Source organism: Lathyrus oleraceus, chromosome 6 (assembly GCF_024323335.1).
Source record: "Lathyrus oleraceus cultivar Zhongwan6 chromosome 6, CAAS_Psat_ZW6_1.0, whole genome shotgun sequence".
Classification (NCBI taxonomy): Eukaryota; Viridiplantae; Streptophyta; class Magnoliopsida; order Fabales; family Fabaceae; genus Lathyrus; species Lathyrus oleraceus.
Genome location: NC_066584.1, coordinates 247,328,338 through 247,349,605, shown reverse-complemented (window position 1 = coordinate 247,349,605; position 21,268 = coordinate 247,328,338).

Sequence of the window (21,268 nt, the reverse complement as noted above, 5' to 3'; positions counted from 1 at the left end):
GGTTTGTGTTTTTTAAGTGGACAACGTCACTACGCAATCTACCGGATGCTCGACCTTTGGAGGCTTACTCACCTGTAGTAGAAGGATTAAACGTGTCCTTAAGAGGGGATAATATTTGTTTGTGTTTTAGGAAAGCTCACGCAAGAAAGGAAGTCCTAGACGAAGAAACCGTGCTACCTTAATTGACATGCAAACGAGACTATGCGGAGTCTAGCAAACCTAGGGGATACAATCACACCACACAAACACATACTGCATTAAGTAAACACACCAGCAAGGAGCTCAAACATCAAGGTTGGGCTTTAGTCAAGGGGTCATATCAACCTCGACAAACAAGCCAACTGGAAAGGTATCTGAGGGCTCTTAACCACTGACATTGACCGTCAGGGTGAGCAGATGAAATGGGGGATGAGGGTAAGACCTCATAGCTCTTAACCCAGGCCTGGGTGAGCTTGACTCAATGAAAGTGTGGGGATCCAGAATGAGGGACCCTACTCCACATGACTGACTCTGGACAATGATCTTGGGTGCTTATTCAAAATGCATCAGCACGTAGTGCGAGCAAGATGAATGACTCAACTGAATAGCAGGGGATGGATTGCACATCCCTTCTATCTTCCAATTGCCTCTTCGCTTAGGAGGACTTGAATTACAAGGCACAAAGATAAACAAGCACAAACATTGCCTCTTAAGGAGGGCTTCAGACAGGTGCCTGCCAAAGATAGCAGGTCTTCCAGACTACATGAAGTCAGAGGTCATTACCTGGGTGGTATGCCAACCACAAGCAAAGCAAAGTTCAAATAATGAACTTAAAGCAGCTAATGTACCTGTGTAAACAACCAAACAATCAGTATAGTATTCAGACAAAACAATTAGAAATTCCAATAGTGAGACAACCAATCATCAGACAATATCAATGCAAGGCACAAGATGCAAGCAAACTAAATTGATTCATCATCCACAAGACCTACAAAACAGCAAGGTTAGTCAACCAAAATAACTTGTATCTCAAGTGATGAGATCATATCAACCAATGTGGCTAATTGCTTGAAACCTGAAACACAAAGTCCAAAGGATGAGAACAAACCACTAGCTCAAAGGCTAGGGTCAAAGGTGAGGTAAAAAGTCAAAACAGAAACTAAAACTCAACATGAATCACATATACTCTATCATGAACATGTCCTAGAAAGGACCAAATCAAAATCATCAAGCAAAGTCATGTGGTGAACAAAATATGGCAAAGACACACAACATGATCATCAATTGGACATACAAGTGAGAAAATGCACATTAAATCAGAAATGACTCAAACAATTTTGGAAATTTTCATGAGCATACAACATGTCCAATACAATCATTATACCAAAAATTGTAAACATAAGAGATCAATTGGTCTATCAATGAAAATGATCAAATAGGACATCTAATTGTGTGACATGCATTGTCACACCATATTAACATGTACATAAAACAGAAATGACAAATGCTAAAAATGCACAATCAAGCCTCAAAAATCACACAACATGTTAGGAATCAACACACAAAATTTCATGGTAATTGGATCATTATTGAGCATTTCACATTAGTTTGAATGAAGCATGGTCCAAAAGCACACATGTCCAAATGATCAAGCACATTTTAATTTCCAGAAATGACAAAATCATAAAATCAACACCATAAAATTCTAGGCATTCACATGAACAAGTAGAAAAAAGTTGGGAATTAATTGGACTATTATACTATTTTTGGTGATTTTTTGAAGTAGCATGGAAAAAATGAAATAAACATTGAAATATTTTGAAAATAATAAAAAGAAATGAAAAAGATGGCAATAGCTTTCACAAGGATCGAACCGTGCGCCTCAAAACGCACAACATCATTAATTGATGTGGCGTCCACATCATCAGCCAAGGCTGCGTGTACACGGTCAAAGGGATGGAGGCCAATGGATTTGCCACCAGGATGCCATGCAAGCGCCAGGGAATTAAAGATGAAAAAAAAGAAGAAATGCGTTCGGCTGGAATCGAAGGGGGGACGCGCATGGACGAAACTACGTCGTTTTGGCTTGGCTCTAGGGTTTTGCAGGCGGCGGATGGGGACTGTTCACGCACGGCCATGCAAGCGGAAACAACTGTCTTCTTCATGAAGACGGTTGAGGAACAGTAACCTCACATGATTTTTTTTTCAGAATCTACGAAATTATATACCATTCAAAAGCTCTCAACAAGCACAACACAAATCCACCATTATTTCAGTCTAACTCATCCTAAATCAAGAGAATCGAAGGGAAATATTTTTGACATTCAAACTTGAAAACAACATAACTCAATGAATACTGCACCATTTTTAATAATGTTCGTATCAGCGTGATCAGGGAGAGAAGCTCTACATAAACATGGCAAAAGAATGGAGAATAGTAAGATTCAAAATTTCACCTTCTTGAAGAACAGTGTGAGGAAACAGTATGTTCAGGGCTCCAGTCACGTCCAGATCCACTCAATCAACTCTGATATGAAGCTTTGTGTGTGTATGAATGCTTAAATCCACTTGAGTCCAGCTCAAATTCCACGTTCCATGTTCATCTTCAAGCTTGGTGTGTGTATGGTTCTGGCACGAATTGGATAAAACAACAGTTGATTCTTGCTCTAAACTCCACCTGGATCAACAATCTACCAAGAAAAATGGTGTTTATGTGGAGAACTTTGAAGTTTTTTGTGAGAGAAATTTTGGAAGAAAACTCAAATTCTAGATCTAGAATCCTCTCTTCTTAGCCAAACAGTTACAATTAACCTTATATACCTCCTGGTAATCACACTGAAATTAATTTTAAGCAAAGGTTAATGGTAATTAGCAAGATATAAGGTGAGTTGCAAAATTGCTAAGTACACCTAGCATGGCCAAGGGGCACGTGAACAGTGCCATGCTGAAGCCCAAATCCACTTAAAATCACAAAATAATCAGTATGGGATTGGAATTAGGCTTGCATGATTCACACAATTCAAAATATCCAAATTCCTTCCAAAATACATATATGTGAGCACATGATGGTGTGAGCTTCTTCCATGCAAGGAAATGAATGGTTTGGAAAGTATTGGCCATAAGGAGCATGTTGCAAAAAGAGGCACTCCATTTGGAGTTTTGGTTCAAAAGATATGGCTTGTTGAAGTTTCATGCACACTTTGTAATGATTTGACGATAACTCCTTAACCATTCATCATAAATTCATGATCTAGGACTCTTTAGAAACTGGAAAGAAATATCTTCAACTTTTGTGTTGGACAAAATTTCATTTGAAGCTTTTTTGATGTTGGAAAGTTGAGTTGAAATTGGTCCAAAAACTTGCCATTTTTGGAAACTTGAAATTACAGGTCATTTTCCATTTTTGGAAACTTTTGATCTGGCTTCAAATCCTTCAAGATAAGTGTTTGACATGAAGAATAAACCTCTTTTGAACATGAATTAAGTGTCTCAAACCATTTCTCCACCTCCTAGCCCTCAGTTGACTTTCAGTTGACTTTTATGGGCCCCAGATGACCTGGACATGTACTAATGACTTTGAGCCTCTAGCACTTGGTCAAGTTGCTTCAAAATGATCCTTGGTTCATGTAAGCTCTCTAGAATACTCAAGTGGCCTCCATCTCAATGAAATGCTTGGTCTCTTGCACAGATGAATCTCCTTGATGCCAGCCTTGACTGATGAGATGCTATGTACTATGCAATGTTAATGTATTGTTAATGTGATGTCAATGACCTACAAAATGAAAATGCATGCATGAATGAGGGGTGCAAATTTGAGGTGCTACAGCTGCCCCTATTCAATCAACTGGGAACCTGAACGGATGAGAGCAACGACTGTCAGACCTTCAAGGTAAACAGGGATTGAATACCAAAGAACCGTAGAATTTGCACTCTGCGGGGGATGAATAAAAAAAACGCGAAGCCATTTACTGATGGCGAATTTACTAGAAACTTGATACTTACTGATATCAACGTCAGCGAGGCCATTTACCGATAGCGACTGGGAAACAACATCCAAAGGAAGCGAGACCATTTACGGATGGTGGCTTCAACTGGGAATTTGATAATAAAAGGAAGCAAGACCATTTACCGATGGCGGCTTCAGAACAACTTTTGATATTTACCGATATCAACGCCAGCGAGACCATTTACCGATGGCTGCCGGAAAACAGATGTCACAGAAACTGAGGCTATTTACCGATGGCGACTAAGCTGGGCATTCAATATTTACCGATATCGAAGAAAGCGGGTCCATTTACCGATGGCGGCTTGGGAATAGTCGACTCGATATACACTGATATCAAGGAAAGCGGGGCCATTTACCAATGGCAACTCCAACTGGGGAGGAAAAAAAAGATATTTACAACTGGAACCAGACAAGAGGTTTACCGACGACTCTACTGGGGATTTGATAAAGAAAACACTTCACAACCAGGCATTTACCGATGACTGGGAAAAACTCGATGTTTACCGACATAAAAAAAACGACCAGACATTTACCGATGACTAGGAAAAACAAACACAACCAGACATTTACCGATGACTGGGAAAAAGATACACAACCAGACATTTACCGATGACTGGGATGAGACTCGATGTTTACCGACATCGAAAGATGATATTTACCGACATAAAAAAAAAAGGAACACATACGGGTGTTGACATGACAATTACCGGTATCACAAGGATGACATCTACATGTGTCAAGACAAGGCCAGACACTTGCCGAGGACTACGCTGGGGAGTCACGCTTTCCTTTCACGGACGGTTGAGGAAATAAACCTCTCTGGGGATTATCAGTCCTGAATGCTGTCAGGAGCAACTGCCCAAATTTGCCATGCAGATGTTGAAATATGATCCGCCTCTGCTGGGGATAAGATCCAATCTGGTGTAACACATGTATGCATATGTTTGAGTTTTTTCATGGCGTAATGCTCCATATCGAATGGAAATGCTACGCGGTTTGAGGATGCAAATGCAAATGATGATTGCCATATGCAAGATGCAAATGGAGGAGAACTCCTGCCGGGAAAGCACACGACCGCTTCCGCTGAGCACACGTCTCGGATCCGATCTTCCAATTCTGTGGGGACAACATAACAATTCTGCTGTGGATACTCGCTGATCATACACTCTGGGAACGACAGAGAAACCAACTCAACTGGGGAGTCATCTGTTGGGCAAACACCAATCTCTCAATCATGTTGGGGAATAACACTGCTACTGGGGAACAAATGATCCTCACTGGGGATGACCTCTACTGAACCCGATCCGCTTGGGGATTCCGCTGGGGAAATAAACAAACAATTCCCACCTCCGCTGGGGAAACGAACACTACAAACCTTTGCTGGGGAAACCGCCACCTTCAGATTTGCTAGGGAAAAACACTCTCAACCCTGCTGGGGAACAAACTATCCACAGACACCTCCGCTGGGGAAAAAAAAACAATCCTCAGACTTGCTGGGGAAGAGGGTAACCTTCAAACCTGGTTGGGAAAAACATTCTCAACCCTGCTGGGGATTGCAATCAACTTCAGGCCTGACTGCCGAGGCAACACTGATCTTAGCCTCGCTGGGGAGACAAACCCTAAACTTGCTTTGGATAACCCACCTCTCACACTACTGGACAGTGTACAAACACTTCTGGATAAACTGTGGCTCCTCTGCTTTAGCCAGCAATCAAAAGATAGTGATCTGCAAAACAACAAGACATACATTCCCCAGGGGCTTGTACGGACAAAATACACCCAAGTGTACTCAACATTCAAAGTGATTTTCAAATGTTTTATCTTTCTGCACATTATTGTCTAGCCTTCACATTTTTAAGATGCAATGTTTATCAGAAATTCGGACGTTTTTTTCCAAACAAAATAGTAAAATAAAAATAAGAGAACAATTTGACTGAATAACGACTTTTATTGATTGAAAATGGGCCTATAAACGCGAATACATCAGGAAGCAATTCCTAAGAAGAGGTAATTGCGCCAAACCAGGAAATAAACTATCCTATTGGCAATGTGAACACGGCATCCACTATTTTCCAATTCTATTATGACTCGTATATCCTCAATTTCCCCCAAATTCCTTGCTTTCAGAGAAGAACGATTGGACTGGTCATATCCTTCAAGATGGTAGACACTGAAGCGCGATGAATGTACAGATAACTCAGACTGTAGTCTTCGCCTTAATCCCTCTTTTTCCTGGATCGCCTTTTCAGGTTTTCAATCCACCGGGATACCCATTTTTGCCTAAGCCGCCCTTGCGGGTTTTCGACTTACCGGGTGTACATATTCTTTTCATTCTTTATCCCTAACTTTTGCCCGAACCTTTTTCTTCTTTTTTTTCCTTGGTTCGCCGGGATGCCCTTTTTTGCCTGGACTATTTTATTCTTTTCGTCCAGTGGGTCAATTTATGCGAAGTATTTTTTGACTACATCTGAGTTCACAGGGGACTGAAAATCTTCACCATCCATAGTTGTTAACATCAAGGCTCTACCGGAGAAGACCTTCTTAACAACATATGGACCTTCATAATTCGGAGTCCACTTGCCCCTGTCATCTGTACCTGGAGGAAGGATCCTCTTCAAAACCAAATCACCTGACTGATAGCTTCGAGGACGCACTTTCTAATCAAAGGCTTTCTTCATCCTTCTCTGATACAGTTGCCCATGGCACACAACTGCTAACCGTTTCTCCTCGATAAGGCTCAACTCATTAAACCTCGTCCGGATCCACTCAGCTTCGTCTAGCTTAACATCCAGCAGGACCCTCAGAGAAGGAATCTCCACTTCAATAGGTAGGACTGCCTCCATACCATACACAAGGGAGTAAGAGGTTGCCCCGGTCGACGTACGTACTGAGGTACGGTACCCATGCAAAGCGAAAGGCAACATCTCATGCCAATCCTTGTACGTCACAACCATCTTCTGTACAATCTTCTTAATATTCTTGTTTGCCGCCTCTACAACACCATTCATCTTTGGTCTGTAAGGAGAAGAATTATGGTGTTCGATCTTGAAATCTCTGCAAAGCTCTTTCATCATCTTGTTATTGAGATTCGAACCATTATCAGTGATGATTCTCTCAGGAACCCCATAACGACAGATAATCTCCTTCTTAATGAATCGGGCAACCACTTGCTTGGTGACACTGGCATAGGAAGCTGCTTCCACCCACTTGGTGAAGTAATCAATCGCAACCAGGATGAAGCGATGTCCATTAGAAGCAGTAGGTTCAATCTTCCCAATCATATCGATGCCCCACATCGCGAATGGCCAAGGAGAATTCATAACATTCAGAGGGCTTGGGGGCACATGCACTTTATCTGCATAAATCTGACATTTATGGCACTTCCGAGCATACTTGAAACAATCGGATTCCATAGTCATCCAGTAATAACCGGCTCTCAACAACTTCTTGGCCATTGCATGACCACCAACATGGGCACCGAAGGATCCCTCGTGTACTTCCTGCATCAACATATCTGCTTCGTGTCTATCCACGCATCTGAGCAGAACCATGTCGAAGTTCCTCTTGTACAACACCTCATCCTGATTCAAATAAAAGCTTCCAGCTAGCCTTCTCAGGGTCTTCTTGTCATTCTTTGACGCTCCTTCAGGATACTCCTGACTCTTGAGTAAATTCTTGATATCATAGTACCAAGGCTTCTCATCAACGCCAGACTTGGCTGCAAACACATACGTAGGCCTGTCGAGTCGATTCACAGCAACATGTGGCACATGATTCCACCAATGGACTTTGATCATAGAAGACAAAGTAGCCAAGGCATCAGCCATCTGATTTTCATCTCGGGGCACATGATACAATTTCACTGTCTTGAAGAAAGTCAGGATTCTTCTGGTGTAATCTAGATAAGGAATCAAATGCGGCTGATGAGTATTCCAATCTCCATTGACTTGGTTAATCACTAGAGCGGAATCTCCATAGATGTCCAGAGTTTTGATCCTTAGATCGATGGCTTCTTCAATACCCATGATACAAGCCTCATACTCAGCTTCGTTGTTGGTTACATCAAAAGTCAGTATGGCAGAAAAATGTATGTGTGCACCTTTAGGATTAATGAGTACTGCCCCAACACCGTTGCCATTCATATTTACTGCCCCATCAAACATCAGTGTCCACTTGTCATCAGGATCCGGTCCTTCCTCGACAAGAGGCTCTTCACAATCTTTCATCTTTAAGTACATGACGTCTTCATCGGGGAATTCAAACATCATCGGCTGATAATCATCAATCGGTTGCTCGGCAAGGTAGTCTGACAGAATACTACCTTTGATGGCCTTCTGCGACGTGTACTGGATATCATACTCAGTTAAAATCATCTGCCAACGAGCCACACGTCCGATAAGAGACGGATTTTCAAAGATGTACTTCACTGGATCCATCTTAGAAATCAACAAGGTAGTATGGTTCAACATATACTGTCTCAGTCGGCGAGCAGCCCATGCCAAAGCACAACAAGTTTTCTCGAGCAGTGAATATCTTGTTTCACAGTCGGTAAACTTTTTGCTAAGGTAGTATATAGCATGCTCTTTTCGACCAGACTCGTCATGCTGTCCCAATACACACCCATCGAATTCTCAGTCACTGATAGGTACATTATCAGAGGCCTCCCAGGAACTGGAGGTATAAGGATTGGAGGTTTCTGCAAATATTCTCTTATCTTATCAAAAGATTTCTGACAGTCATCATTCCACCTGATTGCTTGATCTTTTCTTAGCAATTTGAATATCGGTTCACACGTGGCTGTTAAGTGAGATATGAACCGTGCAATGTAGTTCAGTCTCCCTAAAAACCCACGGACCTGCTTTTCCGTTTTTGGTTCAGGCATTTCTTGAATAGCTTTGACTTTCGCTGGATCGACCTCAATCCCTTTCTCACTGACAATGAAGCCTAACAGCTTCCCGGATCTCACCCCAAACGTACATTTGTTTGGATTCAGCCTCAGTTTGAACTTTCTCAACCTTTCAAATAACTTCTGCAGGTTTACCAAGTGCTCCTCTTCTGTCTGAGACTTCGCAATCATATCATCCACATACACTTCAATTTCTTTGTGCATCATGTCATGAAAGAGAGTCGTCATAGCCCTCTGATAGGTAGCACCGGCATTCTTCAGCCCAAATGGCATCACCTTATAACAGAACGTGCCCCAAGGTGTAATGAATGTCGTCTTTTCCATGTCTTCTGGCGCCATCTTAATCTGATTATAGCCATAAAATCCATCCATGAAAGAGAAAACCGAAGATTGAGCAGTGTTATCAACCAATACATCAATGTGAGGTAATGGGAAGTCATCCTTCGGACTGGCTCTGTTTAAATCTCGGTAATCGACACACATCCTGACTTTACCATCCTTCTTCGGCACGGGAATGATGTTGGCCACCCAAGGGGGATAACTAGTAACTGCCAGAAAACCCGCATCCCACTGTTTCTGAACCTCTTCTTTGATCTTGACAGCCATATCAGGACTAGTTCTGCGAAGCTTCTGCTTTACCGAAGGACAATCTTCTCTGAGAGGTAGCCTGTGCACCACAATATCTGTATCCAACCCAGGCATATCTTGGTACGACCATGCGAATATCTCCACATATTCTCTCAGCATTTCAATCATCCCTCTCTTGACAGATTCTTCTAAAGCAGCCCTGATCTTGATCTCTTTCTTGGCGTCCTCAGTACCCAGGTTAACGACTTCCAACTCTTCCTGATGTGGTTGGATGACCCTCTCCTCCTGTTTCAATAATCTGACCAGTTCTTTGGGGAGTTCACAATCTTCCTCACTCTCCTCTTCAGCTTGGTAAATGGGATTATCGAAATCATACTGAGCCATAACATAACTGTTTTTAATGGAGTCCGCGAGATCGATTCTGCATATTTAATGCTTTATTTTAGAAAAGAGTTCAAGAAAGTCACAAAAACAAAAACATTGCCATTTTGATTGTTTTGAAAATGAAAATAAAAACAGAAAGACAGTGAGCACAAATTTGATTGCAAAACGTCCTTTATTAATTGATAATCATTGAAAACATGATGTGGCCCTACAATGAACCACTACACCTCGGGCAAAGCGTAGGGTTTTTATGCAAAATGAAAAACAAAAGAAAATTACTCTGTCTGAAGAGTAACTTGGACTATTTCTTCGGCTGTCCAATTATTCACCATCTCCCCTGGAGCACACGGGCGTACCCAGTTGTCCACATCATAATCACTGTCACTATCTTCACTACCGGTTGCAAAGACGTCACCATGATTCATCAACCCAGCGCTGGTGAAGGTACTCGGCCCTTTCTGAACACCCTGCTTTGACTGAAGAGGCTGATAACCAATACCGAATTTGTCTTCCTTCACGGGCATGTCAACCATCTTACCCCAGCCTTCTGCCTTACCAGAATTAACAACCTCTACAGCTTGCTTGTAGGACGCAACTGAGGCACCTGACTTCTTCTGCTCCACAAAAGCCACCTTCTCAATAGCAACGGTCTCGAACGCCTGGCACAGAGTTTCATGGATCTCTCCATCCACCTCCACATACTTGAAAGAGGATAAATGACTCACAAGAATGTCCTCCTCGCCGCACACAGTTACAATCTGACCATTCCATACATACTTCAGCTTCTGATGGAGAGTTGACGACACTGCTCCAGCCCCATGTATCCAGGGACGCCCCAATAAACAACTATATGCTGGTTGAATATCCATCACATAGAAGAAAATATCGAACACTTCTGGGCCAATCTTCACGGGCAATGTGACTTCACCAAAAACTGATCGCTTGGATCCATCGAAAGCTCGGACAATGAGATCACTCGGCGTGATAACAACCCCTTCAACATCAATCTTGCTCAAAATCTTCTTGGGCAGCACATTCAAAGAAGAGCCAGTATCCACTAACACATGTGACAACACTGCGCCTTGGACTCCATGGTGATATGCAGGGCTTTGTTATGATTACGACCCTCAGGTGTCAGATCCAGATCTTGTGAACCCCAACCCATGTCTTGTGCTCACATTCGCAATAACACCCTCAAGTTGATTGACAGAAATCTCCTGAGGCACGTAAGCCAGATTCAACATCTTCAGCAAGGCGTTACGGTGTGCCTCAGAACACAACAACATGGATAGGATAGAGATTTTGGACGGAGTTTGGTTCAGCTGGTCCACAATCTTATAATCACTCTTCTTAATGATCTTCATGAACTCCTCCACATCTTTCTCAAATGAACCCTCAGGCGCCTCCTTCTGTACAGGTTCTTCCTCAACCACAGCTTGCTTCCCCTTTGCTTTGGCAAGGGCCTCAGCATTACCATCTCTCAGAGTCTGTGGTGCAAACAGACGACCGCTTCTTGTAAACCCTCCAGGTCCTCCCACATTGTCCACAACCGGACCCACAGTCACTAGAGCTCTAACTGGCACACCGATTGTCACTGGAGCCTGATTCACTGGTCTGGTTTGATTCTCTGGCCTTCTGTTGCTGCGGAAAGCATTATCATACCTCCACGGAACGACCCTATTGTTCTCAACAGGTCTTCTATCAGAAGCAACAATAGTGGTAGGAGCAACAACAGTTACTGGAGCAGATATGGTTACTGGAGTACTAACAGTTACGGGTGCATTAACAGTTCTTGGCACACGTCCAGGATCCTCGGACGGCTTGAAATAAATGGTGACAGTTGATACCTGTCGCATTACGCGAAAAAACCGGCGGGAAAACAAGAACAACAGAGCCGCCACCGTGCGTTATTTATCCCAAAAGAGGGAAAGGAAACGCTCAGAGTAAACCTGGAAAAAGCATGGTCTCGCGACCAAAGAGAATGGGATCGGGAGTCGGTTATGCGAAGGGAAGGTATTAGCACCCCTATGCATCAGTCGTACTCGACGGGATCCACGCACAATAGGAAGGAAAATGGCTGCTAAAACACTGCTCAAATAAACATCTATACAAGCTGAAAGAGACACAAGAAAACAAACAAGACTGAACTCGGCGGGATATCGCATCCTGGGCCTACTTAGTCTATCAAGCATAGACATCAGAGTCAAAGTAGTTCGGACTGGGGAAACGACACATGCTCGCTAGGATGTCGCATCCTATGCATACGTATCTCCTTTGGATGAAGGAGAATCAGAGCATCCGTAGCTCGGCTAACACGCACACAAACAAACACAGGCAAAGGCAAACGTGGAGCCTGAATGCCAATCACTGGACTTACATCAGCATCCGAACCAAAACACACACAAAAGGCAAACGTGGAGCCTGAATGCCAATCACTGGACTTACATCAGCATCCGAACCAAACACACACAAGAAGGCAAACGCGGAGCCCGAATGCCAATCACTGGGCTTATATCAACATCCGAACCAAACAAACCCACACTGGAACCCGAACGCCACTCGATGGACTTACATCAGCTTCCAAGCACACAACAACGCAAAACAAAGACACAGGCGCCCAGAGAGATCTGCTCATCTCCTGCCTACGTACCTCATCTGGTATGAGGATCAGGGCGACGTAGTTCCCCTACGGAGGGACACAGGACTAGCCTAACCAGATAACAGAGGGAGACACAACACTAGGGAGACTACGACTCGAGCCTAGATGTTATCATGCAAAATCATCCCTAAGTTAAGGTTTCTAGCTAACTTGCACAGGAAGCAAGCCTATCCTAAACATGACTTGCACAGGAAGCAAGCCACACCTAACCTAACTTGCACAGGAAGCAAGCTAAACTAAACCTAACTTGCACAGGAAGCAAGCTAAAGAAAACACACAAACACAAGTAGCACACACTATATGCAAGCAATGGGCTCAAACAAGGTTAGGTTTTAGTCGAGGGGTCATATCAACCTCAACAAACAAACCACTGGGACTGGGTAGTGTTAGCTCTTAACCTTGCCATTGAGGGGCTAAGGTGAAGCAGATGAAAGGTGAGTGAAGATGAGACTTCACAGCTCTTATCCCTGGCCTGGGAGAGCTTAAGACAAGAATATGTGGGTTCAGAAAGGAGGAACCCTTCTACACATTTGAAACTGACTCAACTGTACAATTGTACAAGATCTTGGGTTTGTATCTGCAATGCATCAACACAGTGGTGTGAGCAAAGCAGATGACACACAGAATAGCAGGGGATAGATTGCATATCCCTTGGGTTCTGCCAATTGCCTCTTCACTTAGGAGGTCTTTGACTCTATACGAGGACAAATGTAGACAGTCACGAACATTGCCTCTTAAGGAGGACTTCAGACAGTTGCCTGGCCAAGTAACAGGCCAGGTCTTACAGACTACATGAAGATGAGAAATTATACCTCAATGCAAATTTCTATTCAAGCAAAGCAAAGCAAAGTTCACAAGGAACTAAAAGCAACTAAAGGTACCTGAAACCAGTCAGACAACATCAGTATACAAGTCAAAGTTAAAGCAGAAAGAGATAGAGATCAACAGTCACACAATCAATTAAATGTGCAATGCACAAGGCTCAAGGCACATGAGCCAAGCAACCTACAAAACCAACAAGTTAGTCATGATAATCAAATCAAACTCATTCAACTTGTATAAGTTTCTTTGGGCAATTGCTTCTTATCCTGAAAAAATGAACTCAAACATGAGCAACAGGACCACTAGGACAAGCCTAGGGTCAAAAGGGGATGAGAAAGTCAAAACAGCAAGTGGCAAGTGTCCAAAATCAAGTTCAAACAATCAAGAAACAAACTCAATTGGTTCCATGTTCATATCATTCATCATCATGATTTCATAAGCAAAATAGGTCAAGGCATGGCATATGGAAGCTCATAGAAGTCAACAGCAAGACTCAATTCAAAATAAATCATAAACAGTTCCAAAAATCATCAAATAAATCATGATCAAACATAATCCATAACATGATAGGCACACCAAATTTCAGCTCAATTGGATCATGGGAAGTAGGGAAATGAAAATCAGAAAGGCAGGGCAAGTTCAAACATGCTCAAAGAAGTCAACCAAACATGCACCAACTTCAATAAATCATAAATCAGTGACAACATATGAGAAATGAATGGGATTAAAACCATGATAAACCTTAAGATGTCCACTAATCGCATGTCAAATTTCATGTCCATCCAATAATGTATGAGAATTTCACAAAACAAATGGCATCAAGTGTCACAAAAGTCAACATCTTGGTCAAACAGGGGAGAAAATTCCAAACAATTAGGAAATGCCATCAAAAATTCCACAAACAATCACATGTAAACTAGACACCCATAAGCATGTTCATGCAAAAAATCAGACCAAATTGAGTTCATTAGGCAAGGTAGAAAAAATCATGAAGTTGGATATCAATGGTGTGACACAAATTGTCACACCCTAATTCAAAAAATCATAACTCCCAAACCAGCAATGATAAATTCACAAACTCTACACCAAAATCACCATGAATGTGTCTAGTTTAAGCACAAAAAATTTGGAAGCCATTGGATAAAGCATCATCATTTCACAATTGATTTTGCAAAGTGTACAAAAAATGGATACATGAACAAAACCCTAGCACAATTAAAAATCCATCCATGCCAAAATTCAGGAAAAATCATGATAAATAACTAGAGATTAAGATGAACAATATGCAAAAAATCTCATTAATTTTGGATTAAAATTGGATGACTTATGAATTTTGAAAGATTGAGCATCAAAATGAAATAATTATTGAAGAAAAACATGAATTGATGATTTAAATAAAACCGGGCGTGGCAATTTGGTAATTATGTGGACAAGTTAATGAAACGCAGCGCATAAGGCTCAAGGCGTGGCAACCGGCTATTGGTCATGGCAATAAAACAGTAACATCCACATGCAAACAACAACCAAACACGAAATTCTGGAAATGCACTTAGGGTTTATGAAGCTACAGTAGCAACATTCATCTTCTTCAAAATCGTGGAAAATTTTCTTGCCCAGAAATGGAAAACAGACATATCATTAGAACCAGCAAACAACATACATCATAAATCCAACCATCATTTTCATGGAATCGAGCTAATATGGAAGCATCATGCAAAAACAACAATGAACATCAAACTTTAAAAACAAAATTCTCACTCAATAAACAACCATTTTGCACGATTTAAGCTTCAGAATGACCAGCATAGCAAACTCTATCATAAGCATAGCATGATTTAGTGAATGGTTAAGGTCGAATTCTTACTTGATTTGAAGAACAGTTGTGATGTAGTGGTTGTTTGGTTGTGCAAGGCAAAAACAGTTGTTCTACAAGGTTGGTATTGATGAATGGTGGAAGGATTTCAGCTCAGCAGTGTGGATTCCAGCTCAAAACCAAATCTGCCATGAATGGAGCTTGGAAGTAACAGTGGCTCAAGAGGCTTCACAGCTGAAATTCGTGGCTTGCTATAGCTTCCAAAAAGTTGGTAAATGATGGACAAACCAAATCTAGCTCGAGCTCTTTGAAAGTTTTCAGAAAAAATGCAAAATGAAGAATATGAGTCTTTGAGAGAAATGAGTTTTTCTGTTTGTGTAAGAGTGGCTGCTAGGGTTGTTTTGCAGAAAATGGAGCATATATAGTCTGATTAAGGTTGGTTAAACATGATTAATGGAAGTGGTAAACAGAATTTGGTGAGAGAGGTGTTTTGACTAATTTGTGAACTTAAGTCAAATTGTATGGGCATGGCTCTTACAGCTGCGAATTTGGGCTTTGAGCAAATCCAAAATGCAATTTCTGGTCATTCTCAATTGGCAAAAGTTGTTGGAAATGGTTATTTTGCAAAGTCATTTTTCAACTCACTTGAATTAATTCATGCTAGTTCAAAAATGCCATTTTGATTGGTGAGTTTTTGGTAAACGGTGATGACAAATTTGGAAAGAGGGCATCAAATGTGACTTGTAGCAAAAAACCCCACCCAATTTGGCCAAATGGTTTGGAAGATATGGCCTTTTGAAGTTCAAAATTTTTTGAGAATGATTTGATCATAACTTGCCAACCATAAATGGGAATTGAGTGTTCTTGGACTTTTTGGAAATGGGAGAACGAGATCCTAAACTTTCATGTTGGGATAAAATTCATTTGAAGCTTGTATCATGATGTAATTTTGAGGAGAAGAAGTTTCCATTTTTGGCAAATTCCAATTACAGGTCAACTTTCTATTTTTGGAAATTTCTTGTCTGACTTTATTTTCTTCACTGTGGATGCTTGATATGTTATATGAGGCTTATATGGACATGAATGAGGCCTCTCAAACCAATTCCCACCATCCAATCACTGATTAAATGCACCATTGACCAACAGTTGACTTTCTAGGGTTTCTAGTAGACTGCACACTGACTGATGACTTCTGAGCAATCAAACCTTGACCAAATCACTTCAAAAGGACCCCTAGGTCATGTGAAACATGTTGGACCAACCCTAGGGCCTTGGCTCAATGGAATTTGTACTTGCTTGCTTGACTGACTGATCTCCTGACCAGTTTGACCTAATCCGACTGATGATCTTGCACTTGGGCAAAGGGACAATGCAATGTTATGCAGTGGACTATGTTAATGTTATGACCTAATATGAAAATTTATGTACAATGATAGGTACAAATTTGAGGTGCTACAGCTGCCCCTATTCAATCAACTGGGAACCCGAATGGATGAGAGCGACGGCTGTCAGACTTTCAGGGTAAACAGGGATTGAATACCAAGAACCGTAGAAATTTGCACACTGCTGGGGAATTATACAAGAAAAACCACGTCATTTACCGATGACTGCTACAAGTGACAACTTCAGAAAAACAAAACCATTTACCGATGGTTAGAAACTGGAAACTTGATATTTACCGATATCAACTTCAGCGAGACCATTTACCGATGGCTACTTCAGCTGGGGATCCGATATTTACCGATATCGAAGAAAACGGGGCCATTTACCGATGGCAGATAAAACTGGGCCTTCAATATTTACCGATATCGAAGCAAACGGGGCCATTTACCGATGGCGTCTCCACTTGGGGAGGAACAAAATCTTTGTAATGGAATCAGGCAAGACGTTTACCGACGACTTCTGGGGATCTTGATTTTATCAACAAGGAAACAAAGCATGAACCGACATTTACCGATGACTGGAATGAGACTCGATGTTTACCGACATCAAAAGATGATGTTTACCGACATCCAAAAACGACCAGACATTTACAGATGACTGGGGAAAAATTTTACTGGGGAAGAGAAAAACAGATATTCGCAACCGGAAACCAGATAGGGCATTTACCGATGACTCTACTGGGGATCTCTAGCTGGGGAATTATCAGACATTTACCGATGACTGAGGAAAAGACGCGATGTTTACCGACATCGAAAGATGATGTTTACCGACATCAAATAAAATGACCAGACATTTACCGATGACTGGGGTGAGACTCGATGTTTACCGACACCGAAACAATAGTGTTTACTGACACCAAAAATGACCAGACATTTACTGATGACTGGGGTGAGACTCGATGTTTACCGACATCGAAAGATGATGTTTACCGACATCAAATAAAATGACCAGACATTTACTGATGACTGGGGTGAAGACTCGATGTTTACCGACACCGAAACAATGGTGTTTACTGACACCAAAAATGACCAGACATTTACTGATGACTGGGGTGAAGACTCGATGTTTACCGACACCGAAACAATGGTGTTTACTGACACCAAAAATGACCAGACATTTACTGATGACTGGGGTGAAGACTCGATGTTTACCGACACCGAATCAATGGTGTTTACCGACACCAAACAAAGAACACGCGCGGGTGCTAACATGACACTTACTGGTATCACAAGAAATGACATCTTAGATATGTCAAGGCAAGGCTGATCACTTGCTGGGGATCTCGCTGAGGAGAAACAACTTTCTGTCACCAACGGGTGAGGAAATAAACCTCTGTGGGGATATCAATCCCGAGTACCGTCAGGAGCAACTGTAGCAGACGTGCTGTGTCAATGTTGAACAAAATGATCCGCCTCTGCCGGGGATACAGTCAGGAGCAACTGTAGCAGACGTGCTGTGTCAATGTTGAACAAAATGATCCGCCTCTGCCGGGGATACAGTCTGATGGGATTTCGAACACATGAATGCATATGTTTGAATTTTGCTATGGCGTAATGCTCCATATGGAATGGGAATGCTACGCAGTTTGAGGATGCAATGATTACTACATGCAAAAATGCAAAAATGATGAAAACTCCGTTGGGGAATACACAGGACGACCGTGCTGAGAAACCTTCAATACAAATCCGTCAGGGGGAAAACAAGGCAACTGTCGGGGAACCCTCAATACAACTCCGCTAGGGGGAGACTAGGCAACTTGCTGGGGAGTAGCAAAGCAACTTACTACTGACAAAACTGGCAACCATGCTGGGGACGGCCCACCCAATCCACAAGTAGGATAAACTCCGCTTGGGGAAATAACTGCTCCGTTGGGGAAGATAAACCAGGCAACACTCTGGGGATAATATTCGACGGGAGTAACAAGACGACTTTACCAGGGAGTGATAAAGCAACCTCACTGGGGGAAGGCTTAAACCAGCCTCAGGTAGGATAAACTCTGCTTTGGGGAATATCTGTTACTCCGCCGGGGACGACCCACGTAATCCACAGGTAGAATAGATTCAAGCTGGGGATGCACACACCGATCTGATACTGAAACCTGTCCAATCCACTGGTGGGATGAACTATGCTGGAGAAATATTTCATGAAACTCGTTCCACTCGGGGACGACCTAACCAAACCATAGCTAGGAGAAAAGCTTTGTTCTGGGAAATAAACTGCTGGAGAATGCTCACAAGTGACGACCTGCAAAACGGAATAACAGATGCCCCCAGGGGGTATATGGACAAGATACGCTAAAGTGTCCTCAACATTCAAAATGATTTTCAAATGTTTTGATCTTTTGCACGTTATTGTTTAGCCTTCATGTTTTTATATGCAATGTTTATCAAAAATTCGGACGTTTTTGCAAACAAAACAGTAAAAGTAAAAACAAGGGAGCAATTTATCTGAATAACGACTTTTATTGATTGAAAATGTGCCTGAAAAGGCAAATACATTGGGAAGCAATTCCTAGGAAGAGGAAATTGTGCACAAAAGGAAAATAAACTATCCTACTGGCAATGTGAACACGGCATCCACTGTTTCCCAACTCTGTTATAACTCATAGATCATCAGTTTTTCTCCCAACTTCTTGCTTTCTGAGAAGACTGACTGGACCGATCACATCTTTCGAGATGGCTGCTGACAAAGCGTGATGAAGTACAGATAACTCAGACTGTAGTCTTCGCTCTAATCCCTCTTTTGGCTGGATCGCCCTTTCGGGTTTTCAATCCACCGGGATACCCATTTTTGCCTAAGCCGCCCTTGCGGGTTTTCGACTTACCGGGTGTACAAATTCTTTTCACTTTATCCCTAATTTTTGCCCGAACCTTTTCTTTCTGTTTTTTTGGTTCGCCAGGATGCCCTTTTTTGCCTGAACTCTTTTGTTCTTTTTGTCCAGCGGGTCAATTTATGCGAAGTATTTTTTGACTACATCTGAGTTAACAGGGGACGGGAAATCTTCACCATCCATTGTTGTAAGCATCAAGGCTCCACCGGAGAAGACCTTCTTCACAACATATGGACCTTCGTAATTAGGAGTCCACTTGCCCCTGTTGTCTGTACCGGGAGGAAGGATCCTCTTCAAAACTAGATCGCCAGTTTGAAATGTCCGAGGACGCACTTTCTGATCAAAGGCTCGCTTCATCCTTCTCTGATATAACTGCCCATGGCACACTGCTGCTAATCGTCTTTCTTCGATAAGGCTTAACTCATTAAACCTTGTACGAATCCACTCGGCTTCGTCCAGCTTGACATCCAACAATACCCTCAGAGAAGGGATCTCCACTTCAACTGGTAGGACTGCTTCCATACCATACACAAGGGAGTACGGGGTTGCCCCGGTCGACGTACGTACTGAAGTACGGTACCCATGCAAAGCGAAAGGCAACATCTCATGCCAATCCTTGTACGTTACGACCATCTTCTGCACAATCTTCTTAATATTCTTATTAGCTGCCTCTACAGCACCATTCATCTTTGGTCTGTAAGGGGAAGAATTGTGATGTTCGATCTTGAAATCTTTGCACAGCTCTTTCATCATCTAGCTATTGAGATTTGAGCCATTGTCAGTGATGATTCTCTCGGGGACTCCATAACGACAGATGATTTCTTTCTTAATGAACCGGGCAACCACTTGTTTGGTGACGTTGGCATAGGAAGCTGCTTCCACCTATTTGGTGAAGTAATCAATCGCAACCAGGATGAAGCGATGTCCATTAGAAGTAGTAGGCTCAATCTTCCCAATCATGTCAATGCCCCACATGGCAAACGGCCAAGGCGAGTTCATGACATTCAACGGGCTTGGTGGTACATGCACCTTATCAGCATAGATCTGGCATTTATGGCACTTCCGAGCGTATTTGAAGCAATCGGATTCCATAGTCATCCAGTAATAACCGGCTCTCAACAGTTTCTTCGACATTGCATGACCACCGGCATGGGTACCAAACGAACCTTCGTGCACTTCTTGCATCAACATGTCTGCTTCATGTCTATCCACGCATCTGAGCAAGACCATGTCAAAGTTCCTTTTGTACAGCACATTATCCTGATTCAAGTAAAAGCTTCCAGCTAGCCTTCTCAGGGTCTTCTTATCATTCTTCGATGCACCTTCAGGATACTCCTGAGTCTTGAGGAAGTTCTTGATGTCATAATACCACGGTTTCTCATCAATCACAACAGCCTCGGCTGCAAACACATACGCAGGCCTCTCGAGTCGATTCACCGCAACATGTGGCACATGATTCCACCAATGAACTTTTATCATCGAGGATAAAGTAGCCAAGGCATCAGCCATCTGATTCTCGTCCCGGGGGACATGATACAACTTCACCTTCTTGAAGAACGTCAGTATCCTTCTGGTGTAATCTCTATACGGAATCAGATGCGGCTGGTTCGTATTCCAATCTCCATTGACCTGATTGATCACTAGAGCTAAATCTCCAAAAATGTCAAGAGTCTTGATCCTCAGATCAATGGCTTCTTCTATCCCCATGATACAAGCCTCATACTCAGCTTCATTGTTGGTGACGTCAAAAGTCAATCTGGCAGAGAAAGGTATATGAGCACCTTTGGGATTGATCAGCACTACCCCAACACCATTACCGTTCATATTCACAGCCCCAT